The sequence below is a fragment of the Macaca nemestrina genome, chromosome 7, assembly GCF_043159975.1.
Source record: "Macaca nemestrina isolate mMacNem1 chromosome 7, mMacNem.hap1, whole genome shotgun sequence".
In the NCBI taxonomy this organism is placed as follows: domain Eukaryota; kingdom Metazoa; phylum Chordata; class Mammalia; order Primates; family Cercopithecidae; genus Macaca; species Macaca nemestrina.
The window spans coordinates 172952493-172974524 of NC_092131.1; the positions used below are offsets into that span (position 1 = coordinate 172952493).

Below are 22032 nucleotides of genomic sequence, written 5' to 3' on the forward strand. Positions count from 1 at the left end.
GGGCGTTTGAGACCAGCCTGACCAAATGTCCTTTTTAGTCACAGGACTTTTTTTTTTTCAAGTTGAACTTGCGCAGGCCCCCAGTATATGAGACACAGAGAGAGGGGGGTGCTGTGGGTGAAGCCGGGTGGGTATATGACGACAGGTTGTGTTAGCCTCACCAATGGGAGCTTTTGCCTTCCCTGGAAACATCTCAGAGTCTCAGAGCACCAGGGAACACAGTTTGAAAACCGTGAGTCTAGTCCAACAGGTGAGGAAACAGAGACGGAGAGGGGAGGCAACTTGCCCAGGGGCAAACAGCTAGTAACTCAAGAGCAGAAGCTGGATGGAACCCTGGCCCCAAAGCTTTTGGGTGTTCACTTTAGGTCTCCACCTAAGGCCTCAGGGGAAAGAATGAATGGTAGATTCTAGTTTGAATTCTGCCTCTGATTTACTTTATTTTATTATTTTTTTTTTTGAGATAGAGTCTCGCTCTGTCCACCAGGCTGGAGAGCTGTGGCATGATCTCTGCTCACTGCAACCTCCAACTCCCTGGTTCAAGCTATTCTCCTGCCTCAGCCTCTTGAGTAGCTGGGATTAGAGGCGCCCGCCAGCAGGTCCAGCTAATTTTTGTATTTTTAGTAGAGACAGGGTTTCACCATGTTGTCTAGGATGGTCTCGATCTCCTGACCTCGTGATCCACCTGCCTTGGCCTCCCAAAGTGCTGGGATTACAGGCGTGAGCCACTGAGCCCGGCCTCTGCCTCTGATTTCTATCTTGTCTCCCAATAGCCTCTTTCCATGTTAAGGTAGCATATTTATGAATGATAGCTACCAATTTAGAATGGGTGGTTCAACTTTATAATAAAAGGGACCTTTCTGATATTGGCCAACAGAAAATTGAATTTCCATGTGGAAAACTACATCTTAGTGAGCTTTTAATGTGAGAGTTTGGATGAAATCATGTAATGATTGTGAGAAGTGTGAAAGGTTTTCTTTCTCATTTTTGGACCCCTCAGGTATATACATAGAGCTTCCTCTGTGCTCCAATTAATGGTAAATTTGTTGCCCTGAACTTCTATCCTCCTTCCAGCATTATTTTATTTATATTCACCTCTAACTTCCCCCTCACTCCCAAGATACTAAAGGTGATCACCTAGAAGGAAATATATGAACAATCCTTTTCCCTGCAGCATTTTCAGTTTAAAACAAAACTCAGGGCCGGGCGCGGTGGCTCAAGCCTGTAATCCCAGCACTTTGGGAGGCCGAGACGGGCGGATCACGAGGTCAGGAGATCGAGACCATCCTGGCTAACACGGTGAAACCCTGTCTCTACTAAAAATACAAAAAACTAGCCGGGCGAGGTGGCGGCGCCTGTAGTCCCAGGTACTCGGGAGGCTGAGACAGGAGAATGGCGTAAACCCAGGAGGCGGAGCTTGCAGTGAGCTAAGATCCGGCCACTGCACTCCAGCCCGGGCAACAGAGCCAGACTCCGTCTCAAAAAAAAAAAAAAAAACACAAAACTCAGGCTGGCCACAGTGTCGCATGCCTGTAATCCCAGCACTTTGTGAGGCCAAGGCAGGCGGATCACTTGAGGTCAGGAGTTTGAGACCAACCTGGCCAACATGGTGAAAGCTTGTCTCTACGAAAAATACAAAAATTAGCCAGGTGTGGTGGGGAGGGCTTATAATCCCAGCTACCTGGGAGGCTGAAGTAGGAGAATCACTTGAACCCAGGAGGCAGAGGTTGCAGTGAGCTGAGATCGTGCCACTGCACTCCAGCCTGGGCGACAGAGCAAGATTCCGTCTCAAAAAACAAAACAAAACTCAGGTAGAAGAGAGTCCTCAGCTAAAGAATGATTTGGTAAAGGTGGAATTTCAGGTTTCAGTGACAAGTTGATATGGTAGCATTTTAAAGAGTATTTGTGAGGTTTTCCTGGCTCTCCTGAATCTTGTCCCTGGGCTTAAGTCTAGTAATTGCATGCACACGCACGAACGCGCACACACGCACATGCCTGTTGATTCAATGATTTGATTCATCCCAGCTTGAGAGCTTTATTTTTGATTTCCAAGACTGTGGGGCTTGAGCTGCCCAAAGTGGGCTATGATTGTGCGGCCAGCCATGACTGCTCATCAACCCCTTGTTGTATAAAGTAGTTTGACCTGAAACCACTCGGGTTCCATTGTCTGAGCGCCTCTTCCTAGCCCCTGAATGAGAGGTGTGATGTTTCAGATCCAGGTGACTGAGTTCAAATTGTAGCACACACCAGAGTCAGGTCCAGAGTGTCAGTAATAATGACAAACTGCAGACCTTGCCTTTGTCTATTTCTAAATCGGAAATGAGATGGGGCTAGGGAGGAACCTTTGCAGTTCTTTCCCCCTGCCTATTTGAGTGGCATCCGCTGGGGTGAGGGTTTCTCCCCTGAGGATGGCAGGGAAGCCAGGGAGAATGCTAATTAGTGCTCTGCAATGCTTGCATGGAGCAGGAGGGCCACATGCCCTAAGCACAGCCTCTTCTGTCTGGCCTTTCTCTGCAGAGCAGGGGCCTGGCCTGTGTCCAGTTGCCAAGCAGCACCTCAGGATTATTTGACTTATCTGACACACGCTATTGTGCATGTCTGATGGGGGAGGCTGTATCCTCTCCTCTCCCCTTGGTTGATAGACATCTCATGGACCTGTGGACCAGGTGATCGCAACTGGTAAGAGGACAGATTGAGGCTTGCTTGCAGTCCTGTGTCCCGTGATGCCACTATGCCAAGGCCACCAGGCAGTCCTTAGCCTGGGCCTTGTAAGGGGATACCTGAACCCCAATCTTGCTTGGGCCAGAGGGTGTGGCTAGGGGTTAGCTAGAGTTTTACCCTCTTAGGCTTCTGAGAGACATCTGTGATATACTAGAACAGAGGTCATATATTTGTAATTGAACCTGTGTCTTGTTTGCTATAAACAGGTAAGCAAACAGACGAATTTATTCAAGAAATGTGGATTCAATGTCTATTATGCGTAGGCTAGATGCTAGTTAATGTCAAATACCTCATGTGTGACAGCTACTTTATGCTATCTCTGAGCCACATAGCAACCCTGGACATTCTACAGATGGGGAAACTAGGACTCAGTGATTGAGCAAAGGGCCCAATATCCTGGGCCCTATAAGTAGCAGAGCTGGGACTGAAACCCACGCTGTCAGATTCCAGATCCCATGCACCTCACTGCTGTGCCATGCGGCCTTTCTTCTGTAGGTAGAGATAAAGTAGCCAGGCATGGTGGTGGTGCAGGCCTGTAATCCTAGCTACTCGGGAGGCTGAGGTGGGAGGATCACCTGAGCCCAGGAGGCAGAGGTTACAGTGAGCCAAGATTGTGCCACTGCACTCCAGCCTGGGCAACAGAGTAAGACCCTGTCAAAACAAACAAACAAACAAAAAAGTAGCTGTTGAACTACAGCAGGCCCTGCCCTTCCAGGCCAGAATGCACAGCCCTAGAAGTTTTGCGTGCATGTGTGTGTGCTCCATTTACCCGACAAAGCAACTTTGGAGCAGTCTATGACTGAATGGAAGAGGTGGAAGTTCTCTATCTCCCCTTTATTTAAGGGGGCGGTTCTCCTCATTCATCCCTAGTTAAAAAAGTTAAATGTGTCACGGCGCCCCTGAATCTGTGGGCCACAGATGTGTGTCAGGGACAGTCAGAGCAGGGCAGGCAGGCTCTGGCTGGGTAGGTGAAGGCCCAGCCTTGCTGCCAGCCAGCCTCTGAAACTCCATCTGCTGCCCGCGTTCCTCCAGCACAGCCTGGTTCCATGGCACTGACTGTCTGGTGGGGAACTTTGTTCACACCGAGTAAAGAGCCTCTCTCTTGTATTGATTGCAAAGCAGAATGTTGCTCTGTCTTTCTCTCTTCTCCAGGGGACATGGTGAGAGGCAGGGAGAGGCCACTCTGTCAGTACCATGGTCCTTGTGGCCTCTGAAATGGGTTGTCATGGGCTATTCTGGGAGGACACTGCTTTTGTGCCATCTTTCTTTTGGGTCCTGGGCTAGGGTTGAACCCTCAAGGAGCCTGGGCTCCCTTTCTGTCTTGGTCACACATAAAGTTATCTCAATTTTTGGAAACTACATAGCATTTCAGCCTTGACCATGGTGTTCTCATGAGTAATGAGTTCTGCAAATTGACCGTCCACTCTAGACAGTAGCTCTGCCTCTTGTTTATCCTGAAATTACCCTCTCAAGTCTCCTGGTTCTAATGTGCTTGGGTCTGGTGAACATGGTTCAGTTACCCATTTCCTCCTTTCAGCACTCTTATCGGTCACATCTCCACCCAGCCTTGGTGTTTCCAGGCCTGGGTTTCTCAGCCTAGACACCACTGACTTTTGGGGCCAGGTAAGGTTTTGATGTGGTGTGGGGTGTGTGTGTGTGTGTGTGTGTGTGTGTGTGTGTGTGTGTGTGTGTCGGGGGGATTGACTTGTGCACTGTAGGACGTTTAGCTGTATTCCTGTCCTGGCCCTGCTAGATGCTAGCAACTCTCTCCATCAGAATGGGGGCAACAAAAAGGTCTCCAAGCATTGCCAGATGTCCCCTGGGGGCAGAACCACATGTAGGGGTGAACCACTGTTCTAGAGGCCCTTCCTCTCTGGCACATTTCATCTCTTAACTTTCTCCAGGTCCTTCCTGTGTGTTTGTGGGGCAAAGAGCTGTTCTGGTTGGGATAAATCTGGTTCCCGCAATCACGTGGGCTTGGTAACTGTCACTGATACTGACGGGCACTCAGTCTCTTCAGATTTCACAGAGACTGTATGAATTAAGTTATAAATTCAGCTTCCAGTTTATAAATGATAGTGAAGCACAGGGAAGTTTTTCAGTATTTGGTCCACAGATGCTACTTTTAGGAGCATCTGGGGAATGAGTATCTATTTCTAGGCTCCATAATTCATATCTACCCACCAGAATTGCTAGGAGGTCAGGGACTTGGGAACCTGCATTTTATAGTTTGCAAGTTCTTTTGTGGAATGGTTTGACATTAATGTGATTTTCAAATCAAAAGATGGTGAAAAGTCTCTCTTATTGTTCTACCTGTCTAGCTCCCTTGCCCACCCTCTCCCCCAACACACATGCATATAAGAACTAGTTGCTTGTGTGTCCTTCCAGAATTTTTTTGTAGCTGTATGGTGGAATTTAAATTTAACAAGTTCCCAGTGCTATTTGTGCACTTTCAAATATGACAACCAGTGCTCTCAACAGTGCCACTTGCCTGCTCAACACAACATGTTTGGAGGCGGAAAGGTTTTCTCCCTGTGACTGCGAAATAGAGGAATCCTGGGGGCCTGATGTATGGATTCTCAGTGTGCTGGATGACTGGATGTCCTCCTCTCTCACCATTTCACCCTGGGCCTGACTCATAACTAAGGGAAGGGGAAGAATAAGTCCAAATACAAATAGCTCAGTGTGGGGAGACTGGGCTCTCCTTCCGGAAGGATGTAGGCAGCTTAGTTGTTCTGTAAAAATTCTGCTAAAATTAAGGACGTGAAAAGTGCTCGGTGGCAGAAAGAATGGGACAAATGGCTTAGTTTTAGACAGTCTGAATTCTTTCTAGAACTGCTGCGGTTTTAACAGGGGCGGTTCCTTGGTGGCAGCGTGAAGCTTGTGGCTAGTTTACGGGGTTTGGCTGAGGCATCAGGATACATGAAGGCTTCAGAAGTATCGATTCCATAGCAATAGAATTTAATTTCTGCAATGATGTCTTGGGGTCAATAGCATATGGAAATGGGTTTCTTATTTTCTTCCGTGCTTTCCATGTGTTGATACTCCCGACTGAGCTCAGAGGGTATCTTCATTCTGCACACTCAGACTTAACCTGTAATCAGGACTCACTGACTTGGTGCACCTGACATAGCTGATTTGGGGCCCCCTTCTGCTGCAGGCTGGGATCCTGCTGGGCCCATGTTGGAAGGGGCGGACAGCCACAAGAGGCTATCCCCGGACGATGCAGATTTTGTGGATGTCCTCCACACCTACACGTGTTCCTTCAGCTTGAGCATTGGTATTCACATGACCGTGGGCCACACTGACATCTATCCCAATGGGGGTGACTTCTAGCCGGGCTGTGGACTCAATGATCTCCTGAGATCAACTGCATATGGAAGTGAGTTCCCTCTTTTCTGCTTTGTGTTTGACTCAGTTTATCCCATCTCCTTCTAAATCAGCCACAGCCTTTAGCGTTGCAGGCACTATTTGTTCATTATTCTCACCTCCCACCACAGTGGCCTCCAACACTGTGTTTAATGTATATCGTTGTCCTCCAAGACTGACCCGGTGGTTCCTGCTCTGGTTTCTCATGTTTTAAGGTTGCAGTTGTTATTAATTGCTTGCTTCTTGCTTGCTCTCTCTCTCTCTCTCTCTCTCTTTCTTTGACAGTTTTGCCCTTTTTGCCCAGGCTGGAGTGCTATTGTACAATCCCAGCTCACTGCAACCTCCACCTCCTTGGTTCAAGCAATTTTCCTGCCTCAACCTCCCAAGTAGCTGGGACTACAGGTGCACACCACCATGCCCAGTTAATTTTGTATTTTTAGTAGAGACGGGGTTTCACCATGTTGGCCAGGCTGGTTTCAAACTCCTGACCTCAGGTGATCTGCCCGCCTCGGCCTCCCAAAGAGCTGAGATTACAGGCGTGAGTCACTGTGCCGGGCTGATTAATTTCTTTTTATGACAAAAGGAATACACACATTTGTTGAAAGAGAAATCAAGCATTATAGACTTGCATAAAGCAAACGTGCACTCCCACTCCCACCTCTGCTTCCACTCTTCAGATACAGCCAGTATGAATGCTTTTGTATCCTTCTAGTCTTTTTTCTTTGCAAATTTATTTGTATGCAATTTTTCCCCCCAAATCACATTGTTCTGTAAATTTCTTCATTTTTATTTTTTCCAGCTTTTTTTTCTGTAATAATATATTACGGATATTCTTTTTCTTTTCTTTTTTTAAAACACAGAATCCTTTTTTTGTTGTTGTTTTTGTTTTGTTTTGTTTTGAGACAGAGCTTCACTCTTGTTGCTCAGGCTGGAGTACAATGGCGCGATCTCGGCTCACTGCAACCTCTGCCTCCCAGGTTCAAGCGTTTCTCTTGCCTCAGCCTCCCGAGTAGCTAGGACTACAGATGCCTGCCACCACGATCGGCTAATGTTGTTTATTTTTAGTAGAGACGGGGTTTCACTGTGTTAGCCAGAAATGGTCTCGATCTCCTGACCTCATGATCCGCCCGCCTCAGCCTCCCAAAGTGCTGGGATTACAGGTGTGAGCCACGGCACCTGGCCAAATTGTACATTTTTAAAGGGCTAATTTTGTTATGTAAATTTTACGTCACAAAAAGAAGAAGAAGGAGAAGAAGGAGAAGAAAGAAGAAGAGGAAGAGGAAGGAGAAGGAGAAGGAGAAGAAGAAGGGGAATCAGAATTGATCCAACAATAAAAATCCAAAGGTGAAAATGTGTAGACCAAGTAAACTGGGTGGAGAACCCTGAATAAAGGGGTTAAAATGAGACAGAGCTTTATATTTAATAAAAATGTGTTCTTGAAAAGCTTGTTGTGAATTGAACTCTTATTATTATTTTCTACTTTGACTTGTAGCAACTTTTTTCCAGCTTGAGGTATGAGGACTCCTAGAAATTACGTATCTTTAAGGTATACAATGTGATGCTTTAATATAGGTATAAATTATGAAATGATTACCAACAATCAAGCTAACTTTTTGAAGATATTTTTATTTCAGGTTGGCCCCCAATTGGTAGAAATTCACAACTCTTTAGTTTGAGGTCTCTCTGCCTCCCATTTCAGAATGGTGCAGCAGAATTGCGTTATTTTTAATACTGTAATGTATAATTTGTGATCATTCCAATAAAGGTTGCTTTGCATGAATAAACTACAGTGTATAATCATGTGTGGATAAATGCTTAAGATACTTAAGAACAGAAGTGTTAATAAACAAGGAGTGTAGGCCAGGCGCAGTGGCTCACGCCTGTAATCCCAGCACCTTGGGAGGCTGAGGCAGGTGGATCACCTGAGGTCGGGAGTTTGAGACCAGTCTGACCAACATGGAGAAACCCCGTCTCTACTAAAAATACAAAATTAGCCAGGCATGGTGGCACATGCCTGTAATCCCAGCTACTGAGGCTGAGGCAGGAGAATCACTTGAACCGGGGAGGCGGAGGTCGTGGTGAGCTGGGATTGTGCCATTGCACTCCACTGTGGGCAACAAGAGTGAAACTCCTTCTCAAAAAAAAAAAAAAAAAAAAAAGAGTATATTCTGACACCTGCTACAATATGGATGAACCTTGAGGGCATTATCCTAAGTGAAACAAGCCAAACACAAAAAAGAAAAACAATATGTGATTCCACATTATACGAGGTACCTAGAGTAGTCAGATTCACGAAGAAGATGGAACAGTGGTTGCCAAGAGCTGGGTCAGAGGAGAATGGGCAAGTGTTGTGTAATGGGTACAGAGTTTCGGGTTTGGTGAGATGAAAAAGCTCAGGAGAGGGGTGGTGGTGACTGTTTCACAACAAAGTGAATGTAAAGCCACTGAACTATAACTTAAAAATGTTAAAATGGTAAATTTTACTTTACATACATTCAACCACACACACACAAAATGGAGCCATGAAGTTTCAAGTATCTTAGTAGGACAAATCAAAACCAGTCTTTGGAATATACTATTTTCATTTTTCCTTTATGCTAAGATGCGTAAGTTACAAAACAAAAATGCATCTTTATATGTATTCAGTTCTTGCAGTAAGTGTATGGCCTGTTGGAAGTCATACTCCTCCCAAACCATCAATCATTAAAGCGTGCAGTTCAGGTTGGCCCCCAATTGGTAGAAATTCACAACTCTTTAGTTTGAGGTCTCTCTGCCTCCCATTTTAGAATGGTGCAGCGGAATTGCGTTATTTTGAATACTGTAATGTATAATTTGTGATTATTCCAATAAAAATACCTTTTCCCAAATATTCATTTTTTTATTTGTATTTTCACCTTCCGATTTTGTGTATCACCTAAGAAGTGAGTATGCCTCATGGTTAAGAATGTGGGCTCTGGGGCTAGAAAGATTTATCACAAATGTCCTGGAGTACCTCTGGGGCTTTACCACGTTACACTTATTCTCAGAATCATGGAAACACTTGCCTCTCATAAAAGGAGAAAGAGGGAAAAAAAAGGATAAAAGGAAAGTTAGAAAACGCAAGTTTCTGTCATAACTGATTTTATCTAGACAATTAAAAAAATGAAGCGAGAGAGAAATCAAGGAAGTTGCTAAATCCACATGCTTTATCTTTCCATGTATGCACGCGATGATAAACTTATTAGGGCACGTGGCAAAGTAACTCCTCCTGTATTCCTTACAACACTGACCTTTGAGTGGTCCCAACAGGATGATGGTCATGCTTGCAGTTCAGCTGAATTTTTATTTTTTTATTTTTATTTTTGACAAGACTTGCTCTCCTTTCTGGTTTCTCCCCAGCCTTTTTATGGGTGCGCGGTAAAATAACACTTACCTACCCACCCGCTTCCATTTACTTCCATCCCTGCCCTGTCAGACCCTCTGGGCAGGATCCCCCACCTCTCCGGCCCACAAACTGGAAGGTGCAGCGCCCAGGGCGCACAGCTCCCGGGTGGCAGTGGGACTCATGCACAAGAAGGCCATCCCCGCACTAAGCTGAGGCGTTTCTGGAAGGTACCCTCTGCCTAGGTGCCGGCAGTGGCCATGGAACCCGCCCAGGGGGACAGAGCGCATCATCAAGGTGCTTTGGCCACGTTAGGCCTCCTCCCCCTGGCTTCCTTCCCACATGCCCTGTCCTATGGGGACCTTCACTGGCCCCTGTGTTTACCTAAAACTTTTGCCACGCGCCATCTCCCCTGTGTCCGTCAGCCGCTGACCGGAGCCAGGTGCGCGGTGCGGGGCGGGGCGACCCGGCAGGGGGCGTGGCGAAGGCTGCTGATTTCCTACCGCAAACAACACACCCGCTTCACCTAAAGCAGAAATTAAAGCCAGGAGGCACCACCCCTTGTGGGCCCCTGAAAACTACAAAACCAAGTTTGCAGACAGTTCAAAGGCGCTTGGGTTGGCCAGTGGCAATTTTTGTTTCCCGTCCCTCTGCACACGGGACAGCCCTCGCGCTGCCAGCGGCTCTGGCTGGGGGTGAGTCCGGAACCTGTGAGCCGCGGAACTCTGGGCTCGGAGCTCCAATTTCCGCTAGGCGCGTCCTTGCGGTGCGCTTTCCCAGCGGCTCTCTGGCCCCGCTTGCCGCTTGTGTGGGGAGTTGGAGACAGCCATGGCCCCGCGGGCCTGGCGCTGACAGACCCTGCAGCGGTGTCTGACGGGGGTCAGGGGTGGGCAAAGCCACCGGCTGCCCCAGCACATCCTCACATAAGTGCGCAGATCCCGGGTTCAGGTGCGACTGGGGTCGCACGTGGACGCGGGTTGCAGGCCCCTGGCAAATTGCTGAGTTGGGGGAAGGTAAGGGGAAATGTAATTCACTTTTCCCCACATTTCAGAGGACCTAGGCTACCAACATTTTAAAAATTGTTAGAATTTTTACAGTATGGCTCTGTCCGTTGAATGTTATTGAAATCAACCGAACCTCAGTTATTAACGCCTAGAAGCTCCCCTTGAGGCTTATTTCGCCCCCATTCCCCCCCCACACAAACTGTATTGGTTTCTCCTTCGCCTATGTTGCTCCTAAAGCACTCAGTGTTTACCTGTCATCATGCTTCATTGAAAGTACAAACTTGTCACTTGTCTGTCCACCCCAACTAAGCTTCTTGAGAATTAGAACTTTCAGGTCTCTTCCCAGCACAAGCGTTTTATGCATATTTTGTTGAAGAACTTCAAATATGATCTATAAAATTATGACTCATTTATATTTCAAACTCCAACCTCTCCCTTGAGTTCCTGGCTCACAGCAACTACAGACTGAGCTTAGTTGGAATTCAGTAGCACACAACTGGGATATCCGCACTGTCCGGCTTTTAACAATTTTTAAAATTTTGGTACTGTCAGCATCGCAAATTCAGTGTCCAAAATAGAGTAGAATGTTGTTTCTACCCACCCATACTCTGCCATCCCCTGAAATCCTTTCCCCATGGTCCACCACTCAAGCCTTGCCTATCACAGTAAATGGCAGTTCTGTCTTTCCAGTTGCTCACAGATAAAACTAGGCTGCTATTTTGATGTCTTCATTTTTCTCTATTCTGTATCTAATTCCTTAGCAATCCTGTCAGTTCTACCTCCAAACTGTACTCAGCATATTCACTGCTCTAACTCCAGCTTAAATCACCATGATCCTTTGCCTGGAATGCTGCATCAACCTTCTAATCACTCTACTTTCCTCTCCCTCCTTCCTCCCTTTCTTCTTCCTTCGTGTAAATTATCATTTCATCCTTCTGCTTAAAATCTTTTCGTGTTTTCTTATTACACTTAAAATGGCAAACTCTTACCTTGAGCCCTGCGGAATTTGGCTGCCATCAGTCTCTCCAGCTTCACCTTCTGCCTCCTTCACACTCCAGCCACGCTCACTTTTTTATTCCTCAGGCTTCCCAAGCTCAATTGCATCTTAGAGAATTTGTTCTTGCTGTTTCTTCTGCCTGGAATACGTGTTTCCCAATCTTTATAGGACTATCCTTACCTGTAGGTTTCATCTCAGATGTCACATCTAAGAGAGGTTATCCTTGACCACTGTAGCCAAAGCAAATGTTGATCACGGAAGGAAAAAGGGAATGACTGAGTGGAGTGGTGTGTAGTGTCGCAGAGTTGATAATTTAAGGCTAATTCACTATGTATCTCCAAGCAAATAGATTTGTAATTCTTTTCCTGCCTAAAATCTATACAGCTGATTCACAAATACTTGGTTGACAGGTTTTATAGATCAGTGTGGCTCATCACCTTATATGTTGTTGGGGCCAGAATCTATACTTACACTTCATTCAAATTTGATTTTACCGAAGAGTTGGGGTTTTCATTTTTCATTTAATTAACAGAGCTGTGAAATTATTATCTGTAATTCTAAATCTCATTTAATTCCTCCCAATAGGATGCAAGACAGATTGGCATGAAAGTTCACTTCTTTAACAAAAGTGTTTTATGACTTTAATAAAATATTAGAGAATGGTAGGCTCCATGGAAGCCCTTTACAAAAACGTGTGATACAAAGTTTTGATGATGAGTGGACTTTGCAACAACTGGAATTGCGAAGTGACCCAATTTTACAAAGCTTCCAAAATGCAGTTAGTGAAACAAAGATGAAGATATCAGTCTCCCAGACAGTGAAGAACAGGAGTGTGAAGAGGATGGTTCAGAGACAGAGGCTGGTGGCCAGGAGGACCTAGAAGATTTAGAGGAGGAGGAGGAAGTGTCAGATATGGGTGGTGACAATCCTGAAGTGAGTGAGAGAGCAAACTCAAGCAAATGCGATCTGAGGAAAAGCCCAGTTTTCAGTGCTGAGGATTCTGACCTTGACTTTGGTATCAACAAATTGGAACAGCAGAGCAAGGTGCAAAACAAAGGACATGGAAAACCAAGAGAGAAGTCCATAGTAGACGAGATATTCCTCCAACTCTCTGAAATGGAGGCCTATTTAGAAAACAGAGGAAAAGAACAAAAAGATGATGACGATGAGGTGGAAGATACTGATTTTTTAAAAGATATTCATGCTGATGAAGATGAAGGGGGACTCTCTGGAAGTAAGAAAGTTAAGGTAAAGTTATGAGAGAGGACAGAGCCCTTTCCTCCTCCTCTAATTAGCTTTTGTTCTGTTTTTCTAGGAGAGAGGTAATTGTAGTCAGAAGATGTAGAGCTAGTAAATATTATGCTGTATCTTATCAGTTAAAATGAATCTATACTTCCATTCAGTTTATGTTCCAGTTGTTCCTGTAATAGTTTTATGGTAGTGTTTTTAGTTGCCAATTTCACCTAGTAACTATTTTTTGACTTGTAGTGTTATTAAGTTAGAAAGTAATGTAAACATACAGTACACATACAAATATATATGCATGTGTTAATGATGTATTTTTCTATTCCTAATTAATAGTTTTAAAAATCTTTTTATCTTAGTCAGGTAAAAGTTCCAGAAATGTGAAGTACAAAGATTTTTTTGATCCAGTTGAAAATGATGAACACATAGCAAGTGATCATGATGATGCGCTGGGTTCAAACAAGATGATGAAATTGCTGAAGAAGCAGCAGAAGAACTAAGCATTTCTGAAATCTATTTTGAACCATCCTTTACAAGGTGAGCTGGAATTGCCCACTCATGTATTTGTACTTGTGGTTTGCACGTATGTTTGTTTTAAGAAGTTAGATTCTGTCCTATCAGATATTTTCAAGATAGCCAGAGGAAAGTCTCTGGATTTAAAGGGACATTAGAGATCAATTAATGAAGAAAAATATTACTGGCAGTAGCAATCAAACCTTTCTTACCAGGAACTTTGATTTGGTTTTGTGCCCCCAAAATCCTGTTATTTTTGTGAGATAGGAGGTTTGTATTATAGATCAATGAATGATTTATTTTCTATATATTACACACTTTTTGTTCTGTTTCTTACATAGCATTTCACTGAAATGATACCTTCTCTTCCTTAATACCTGGATGATTTTGGAAGTTCTGAGTATTTGATTGCATTAGGCATATAAAAGAAGAACTTTATTGAGGGAAAATATATTTCCTTTTGTTTTTCTATTGGAAAGCAGTATATTTCTTTTTATAAGAGTTTTTGTAGTGTTGGGATGAAGACGATGACCTGGAAGAAAGTGAAGACAGTAAACAATGTAAAGAAAGCTTGAAAAGAGTGACCTTTGCTTTGCTGGATGATGAGGCAACTGACAATGCAGGTGTTTTAAATGTAAAGAAAAATTCTGATGACGTTAAATCCTCTTTTGTAAAAAGACAGGAAAAGGTAATTAGGAATTTAAGGAACTTTTAATATGCTTGACATGATTGTGGAACTGACAGACTACTAACAAACCTTCCCTGTTTTCCATCTTTTTTGAGATGGAGTCTTGCTCTGTCATCCAGGCTGGAGTGCAATGGTGCAATCACAGCTCACTTGTACCTCCCGGGTACAAGTGATTCTGCCTCAGCCTCCTGAGTGGCTGAGATTAGAGGTGCTTTCCAAAATGTCTGGCTAATTTTTCTATTTTTAGAAGACATGGGGTTTCACCATGTTGGCCAGGCTGGTCTCGAACTCCTGACCTCAGGTGATTCTCCTGCCTCAGCCTCCAAAAGTGTCGAGGTTACAGGCGTGAGCCACTGTGCCTCAGCGTTCCCTATTTTTCTTGTAACTATTAACCATCCATCCTTTGAAAACAAATATCTTGGCCAGGTGCAGTGGCTTACGCCTGTAATCCTAGCACTTTGGTAGTCTGAAACGGGAGGATCACTTGAGCTTATGAGTTCAAGACCAGGCTGTGCAACACAGTGAGACCTGGTCTCTAAAAAATATTCAAAAATTAGTGGGGAGTGGTGCTGTATGCCTGTCGTCCAGCTACTCGGGTGGCTGAGGCGGGAGGACCACTTGAGCCCGGGAGGTCGATGCTGCAGTGAGCTACGATCACATCACTGCTCTCCAGCCTGGGCGGTGGAGCAAGATCCTGTCTTCAAACAAACAAACAAACAGACAAACAGAAAACCGAAAATCTTGGGGCTACTCTCTAAAGCAAAAGCACGCTATATAGAGATGCCATATGGAAAGCATCTGATTTGCAAAAATCAGTGCCTGCATTACCCAGCCTATAGCTTTCAATGTGGGGACTGTGTGTAAAATGGTTGTTTCTTTTCTCTCTCCTTATGTCTTTATATGTATAGCATGTCTCTCCTGACAAAGCTGTCCTGAGAGCCTCTTGTAACTGTTTTCACTGCTCTGGAGGATACCGCCTGTGTCTTTAAGGTGCTCCACAGATTTTGGTGAGTGCAAAAAATAGCCGTAATTTTAATTAATACCATAACAAACATATCTTCCAAAGTATGTCTGATTTCAGACAAGTGAAATTTCATTTAAATTTAGTAGATGTAGTCTGGCTCCAATAATTTGGCTATATTATTTATCCAATCTTAAAATTGTATTATAATAAAAATGAGAATAGTGCCAGGCACAGTAGCTCACACTTGTAATCCCAGCACTTTGGGAGGCTGACGAAGGAGGATTCTTTGAGCCCAGGAGTTCGAGACCAGCCTGGGCAACGTGGTGAAACTCCGTCTCCACTAAAAATTTTAAAAATGAGCTGGGTTGGTAGCGTGAGCCTATATTCTCTGCTACTCGAGAGTCTGATCTGGGATGATCGCCTGAGTCCAGGAGTTCAAGGCTGCAGTGAGCTATTATTGGACTATGGCACTCCAGCCTGGGCAACAGAGCTGGAGAATACGCAAATAAGCCATACCAAGAATATCAAAAGAATTATTTTTAAAATCTTCGAACCTAAATTAAATTCATCATTGCCAGATTATCCCTAGAGGATAAATTCTAAAGGCAAAAAAAACCCAAAAAACAAAAAACCCCATAAAGTATTAATAAGTTAGTGTCCTTCCATCCCACTCCTCCCACCCTCCCCCCACAAAAAGGAAAGAAAGGTTTGGTTTTGCTTTGAAATTTTATTAGACCTTCAAGTGAAGTTTTCAGTAAATCACAAATAATTTATTGCAATTTCCACATATAAAGTAGAACTTTCAAGCTTTTTTCGTTTGAAACTGTTAGAATATGAAAACCCAAACCTGACAAAGGTAGCATTAACACACACACACACTCTTATTCATGACTCATGACGCGGACGTAGCCCAGTGGAAAAATTATGCCACACAACCACGTGAACCTTATTCTTTAGAATCACTCTTAGAAGATCTGGTATGATTCCTGGTTGCAAGACGTTAAGGACAAAATACACAGTTCCCTCCATATATGTTAGAAAGACATTTGATAAAATTCAGTATTTATTTCTAATTTTTTTTTACCCCTAGTGGATTATAAACACATCTAGCCAAAAGCTGCCATCATGCATGATGGGTGAAATTCTGCAAACATCCCTTAAAGATCAGGAAGAAGACAAAATGTCCAGTGTTACAGTTACCCCCGTTAATTAACACTAACAGTTAATCGCCACGTAAGCCAGTGCAACTACAAAAGATAAAGATAAGAGATTAGGAAAACTACGGGGAGCCGTGGTTCACACCTGTAATCCCAGCACTTTGGGAGCTCAGGAGCTCACAGCACTTGAGCTCAGGAGTTTGAGACCAGCCTGGGCAACATGGTGAGACCTCATCTCTGTGAAAAAATACAAAATGAGCTGGCATATTACATGCACCTGTGGTCCCAGCTACTTGGGAGTCTGAGGTGAGAGGGCTGCTTGAGCCTGGGAGGCAGAGGCTGCAATGAGCTGAGATGGCACAACTGTCCTCCAGCCTGGGCAACAGAGTGAGACTGTGTCTCAAAAAAAAAAAAAAAAAAAAAAAAAAAAAAAAAAAAAAAAAAAAAAAAAAAGGTTAGGGATACTAAAATGAAAACATTATTGTTTGGAGAGAAAACTGAATGGATAAACTGAATCGATATTGGGAACACAAGATAATTCTGTAAGGTAGCTGAAAAAGCTGGGATTTTATACACTGAAGTCATAATTGTTGTCTTTTATAAGTTAGAGATAAGAAGACTTTGAGTTTAGAGTCAAAAGGGTCAGGCTCCATCAAATACTAATATTCTAATCAAAGAATTACTTGCCTGGGCATGGTGGCTCATGCCTGTAATCCCAGCACTTTGGGAGGCTGAGGCGGGCAGATCACGAGGTCAGGAGATCAAGACCATCCTGGCTAACACGGTGAAACCCCGTCCCTACTAAAAATACAAAAAATTAGCCGGGCATGGTGGCGGGCACCTGTAGTCCCAGCTACTCAGGAGGCTGAGGTAGGAGAATGGTGTGAACCCGGGAGGCGGAGCTTGCAGTGAGCCTACATCATGCCACTGCACTCCAGCCTGGGCGACAGAGTGAGAGACTCCATTTCAAAAAAAAAAAAGAATTACTTAACTTTAGGATGCTCTAATAATCAAAATTGATAGTGGCTTGTGAACAGATAGATCACTTGAATAGAATAGAGCTCAGATATAAACCCAAATGCTTCTGAGGGAGTTAAGTATATTATAAACATGACATTTTTTTTTTTTTTTTTTTTTTTTTTGAGACGGAGTCTCGCTGTGTCTCCCAGGCTGGAGTGCAGTGGCGTGATCTCGGCTCACTGCAAGCTCCACCTCCCGGGTTCACGCCATTCTCCCGCCTCAGCCTCCCAAGTAGCTGAGACTACAGGCGCCTGCCACCACGCCCGGCTAGTTTTTTTTTTTTTGTATTTTTAGTAGAGACGGGGTTTCACCATGTTAGCCAGGATAGTCTCGATCTCCTGACCTCGTGATCCACCCGCCTCGGCCTCCCAAAGTGCTGGGATTACAGGCTTGAGCCACCGCGCCCGGCCAAACATGACATTTTAAATCAATGAGGAAAAGAAATCATTTGCAGCTCACCCCCCCATAGGCAGCAGAAATAGGAAGTCATTGGCAGAATAAAAAGACAGTAAGAGCAGAATTGTGGAACAGTATATTTCTTGCTTCCCCACTTTTCAAAGTATTTTTTGCTTTTACACAAGTATAAGTGTAATATTATTTTCTAAGTGTATACTCATTCTTTTGTCTCTTTCTTAGATGAAAGAAAAAAGTTATACCTTTAGAAAAAGAGTTGTTAGAATAAAGCCTCGGCAGCGTCAGGGGGCAGTGACAGCACAGAAGAGGCCAGAGAATAGCCTCCTGGAGGGGACCCTGCGCCGTGACCATGCTGTCCGGATGGGTACGGGGCCCTCTTCTGCAGAGTGTTCAATTCTGTGCTTTTTCTATAGTTCCCTTTCATAGAAACATTTGGGGTGATGTTTCTTTTCCCTCAACTTTTTATTTTAAAAACTTGCAAACATAGAGAAGTTGATAAAATCATACAGTGAACATCTGTACGCTATTCAACTGGATTCACTAGTTAACATTTTGTCATATTTGTTTCTCTCTTCCGCGTATGAAAGATTGTATATGTGCCCTTTTAACCCCTGAATCATTTCAAAGTAAGTTGCCAGTATCAGAGCATTTCACTGTTAGGTACTTTTGTAGATATCTTCTAAGAACCAGGACATTCTCCTATATAATCACAATACCATTAATCTACCCCCAAAATTTAACATCAATACACTAATGATACCTACTGTATAGATTATTATCAGCTTTCTTGCAGTAATCTGTTTAGAAGACTTGCATCCTGTCATCGTCCACTGATTAAATTTTGAACTCTCACTTGAAACCCTGGTCATCTCACTGCCTTCTTTCTTATACCCATTAAGTCAAAATGAGCTCTCATTTTATTTCAGTGGAAAAGAGAACGGAAAAGAGGGGAAGAGTCCCTAGGTACCTGGGAGAAAGTATGAGCACTTACTACCACACGTATTCTAGTTCTGTGGTTTTCAAACTCCAGGGAGCATCTCAAGGCTTATTAAAGCACCGATAGCTGTCCCTCTTGCCCACTTTCTGATTCGGGAGGTGTGGGGCTGGCCCAGGAATCTGCATGTCTAACAAGTTCCCACGTGTTGCTGATGCTGAGGGTCTGAGGACTACAATGCAAGAATTAGTGGTTTAGTGGACGTCTACCTAATGAATACATGTTTTATTTCCTTTAGCACCTGTGATTACAGAGGAAACACTTTTCACCTGGAAGGTATCATTAAACAAGATAAGAGTTCAGGTCAGTAAGAATTAAATTTAACTTAATTGAAATATCACTGAAATGTTTAGAAATAATATGACAGGCCAGGCACAGTGGCTCATGCCTGTAATCCCAGTACTTTGGGAGGACAAGGCAGAAGGATCCCTTGAGGTCAGGAGTTTGAGACCAGCCTGTCCAAGATGGTAAAACTCCACCTCTACTAAAAATACAAAAATTAGCTGGGCATGGTGGTGCATGCCTGTAGTCCCAGCTACTCAGGAGGCTGAGCTAGGGGAATCGCTTGAACTCGGGAGATGGAGGTTGCAGTGAGCTGAGATGCACCACTGCACTCCAGCCTGGGCAACAGAGAAAGACTCCGTCTCTAAATAAATATGTAAATAAATAAATAAATAATAAAAATAAAAAAAGGAAGATGGGGCAGCTTTGCGTACTGCACGCCCTGAAAATGGGCTGATTTCCCTCGAGAGGCAGGGATTTAAGCTCTCTAGCCTACATGGGATACATACAGAAGAAGAAAGAAGAAACAAAAAGAAATGTAAGTGTAAATCAATGAAAATAACTCTTCTCCCTGATTATAAAGGAAATCACATTCTTTTTGTAATAATTTGGATGACAAAATATAAAGAAAAATATTTAATTTTGCCACTCAACACATTCTGGTTTGTTGCTTTTCACACTTTTTATGCCTAGAAACATTTTAACGAAGTAGAATCATAATATATGGTCTTTTGCCACTGACTATATTTTAAGCATGTTTCTATGGGAGAAATATATCCTAGCATCATCATTTTTATTTTTATTTTATTTTTTTTTTTGAGACGGAGTCGCGCTCTGTCGCCCAGGCTGGAGTGCAGTGGCCGGATCTCAGCTCACTGCAAGCTCCGCCTCCCGGGTTCACGCCATTCTCCTGCCTCAGTCTCCCGAGTAGCTGGGACTACAGGCGCCCGCCACCTCGCCCGGCTAGTTTTTTGTATTTTTTAGTAGAGATGGGGTTTCACCGTGTTAGCCAGGATGGTCTCGATCTCCTGACCTCGTGATCCGCCCGTCTCGGCCTCCCAAAGTGCTGGGATTACAGGCTTGAGCCACCGCGCCCGGCCAGCATCATCATTTTTAATAGCTGGATATATGTTAAGTGCATCGGTGCCACACCAGAGTGAATTTCCTTCCATATACTTTTTAATGGACTTGAGTAAGGATTTTTGCACCAAATTCATAGATGTAGAATTTCTAGAGGAAAATAATATGAAACAGTTTTAGGATTTTTAAAAGAAATTATCAAATTATCCTGCAGGAAAATTGGTTGAGTTTACACTCCCACAAACAGGGTCGGAGCTCCAGGTTCCCCCTGCCATTTGTCATTTCTACTGGTCTTTAAGCAGAACCTTTCATTGTTTTCATTACATTTCTTTGATTTCTAGTGGTTTTGAATCTTTTTCATATGCTCATTGGCCATTTTTCTTCTAGTGGGAAGTGCCGGTTTCTCCATTGCCCATTTCCTGCTGGAAATCATTCATTTTTTTTTCTGAGTAATTTCAAAGATTTCTTTATAGGCTAAGGATATAAACCTTTTATCTGTCATTGAGGTTACAAAGACTTTCTCCCAGTAAGTAATTTGTCATTTCACTTTATTTATTTATGTTTTGCTAGCAAAGCACCAAAGTCAAATTTCACTTAATTATTATCCTGCTGAATGAAAATATTTTAACTTAGTGATTTTAGTGTAAATAGGAGCAGGACAGAATGTAATATCTAGATCTCATTCTGTCACCCCAACTGGAGTGCAATGGCATGATCATAGCGACTGCAGCCTCAAACTCCTGGGCTCAAGTGATTTTCCCACCTCAGCCTCCCAAGTAGCTCTAGGACTACAGGTGTGTGTCGCCATGCCCAGCTAATTTTTAAAATTTTTGCAGAGATGGAATTCGCTATGCTGCGCAGGCTGGTCTTGAACTCCTGACTTACCCCACCTTGGCTTGCCAATATGCTGGGAGTACAGGCGTGAACTACTGCTCCCGGCCAAGAGCTTACTTTTGTTTGCTAGGAGTGTTCTTGGTATTTTTTTGTATTTGAGACTTTCATGCTAGTGCCGAAGTATTACACTCACCATATGAGGTTTACAGGACTTTTGTTTTAATATTGAACAGAGGGAACTCTTTAGTTTTCCATCTTTGCAGGTGTACAAAATGTGCCTACCAGGACTCTGCTTTGTATCCATTGGAAAGCAAGAAGTAATACAGTAAAACTGTAAATCGTAGAACTCTAGAAAAAAGCTTAATTTGGTCTGGGATAAGCAGCACACAGGTAATGGAGCAAATCATGAACAAGTCAATCCTTGATCCCAGGTAGCAAGCACTACACAGTGACAGAACACAACTCTTGGTTTTCATGATTGCAAGTCATAGCCAAGTATCGAGTGAGAAATGCAGTTTCATTTTCAGGGCTTACAGAGGCCAGGTGATTCTAGAAAAATAGGATTTAGTGATTAACCTCATGAGAGTGGGAGTTATTTATGTCTTTTTTCTCTCCCGCATCGCTTAGCATTTAGCTTTACTTTAGAGGGTCCTGTATTTGTTTTAAACTTGTAAAGACCTTTGAGTGCTTATTAAATGGAAAGCTTTCTTTGTGTGTGTGTGTGTGTGTGTGTGTGTGTGTGTGTGTGTAGGTATGTATGCGTGTATGTAAGTATATATGTATTTAGAGAAAAAGTGTCGTTCTGTAGCCCAGGCTGAAGTGCAGTGGCATGATTTTGGCTCACTGCAACCTCCGCCTCCCAGGTTCAAGGGATTCTCCTGCCTAACCACCCAAGTAGCTGGGATTACAGGCACCTGCCACCATGCCCAGTTAGTTGTGTATTTTTAATGGAGACAGGGTTTCATCATGTTGGTGAAGCTGGCCTTGAACTCCTGAACTCAGGTGATCCACCCGCCCCAGCCTCCCAAAGTGCTGGGATTACAGGCATGAGCCGCCACACCTGGCTCTAAAGCTTTGTGTTTTTAAAGATGTTAGACAGGTTTCTTGTTTTTTGTTTGTTTGTTTGTTTAATAAAACCTTAACAATAATGTAGGAGAATAAGAGAAAGTTTTTCCAAAAAAGAGAAATCATTGTGATTATATTATCTTATTGGAATATAGGATAATATAGTCTTTATCAATCATCAAGCACACTATAAATTTCCATTTTAATAGGATTTGTACCTCAATTGAGGTTATACAGTTTTAAAGTTTTTAAAGTGAAAGCCAGTCCCGCCCCTGTCCTGGAGTGGGCGGGGACAGCGGTTGCATGGGCGGCTTTCCTTGTGAAACC

The 22032-nt window shown here is 43.6% G+C and overlaps 1 pseudogene; it reads left to right on the forward strand.

The window, feature by feature from the left end:
* Positions 1-12035: 12035 nt before the first annotated feature.
* LOC105468331 (U3 small nucleolar ribonucleoprotein protein MPP10-like) lies at positions 12036-13235 on the forward strand (annotated as a pseudogene).
* The last annotated feature ends 8797 nt before the right edge of the window (positions 13236-22032 follow it).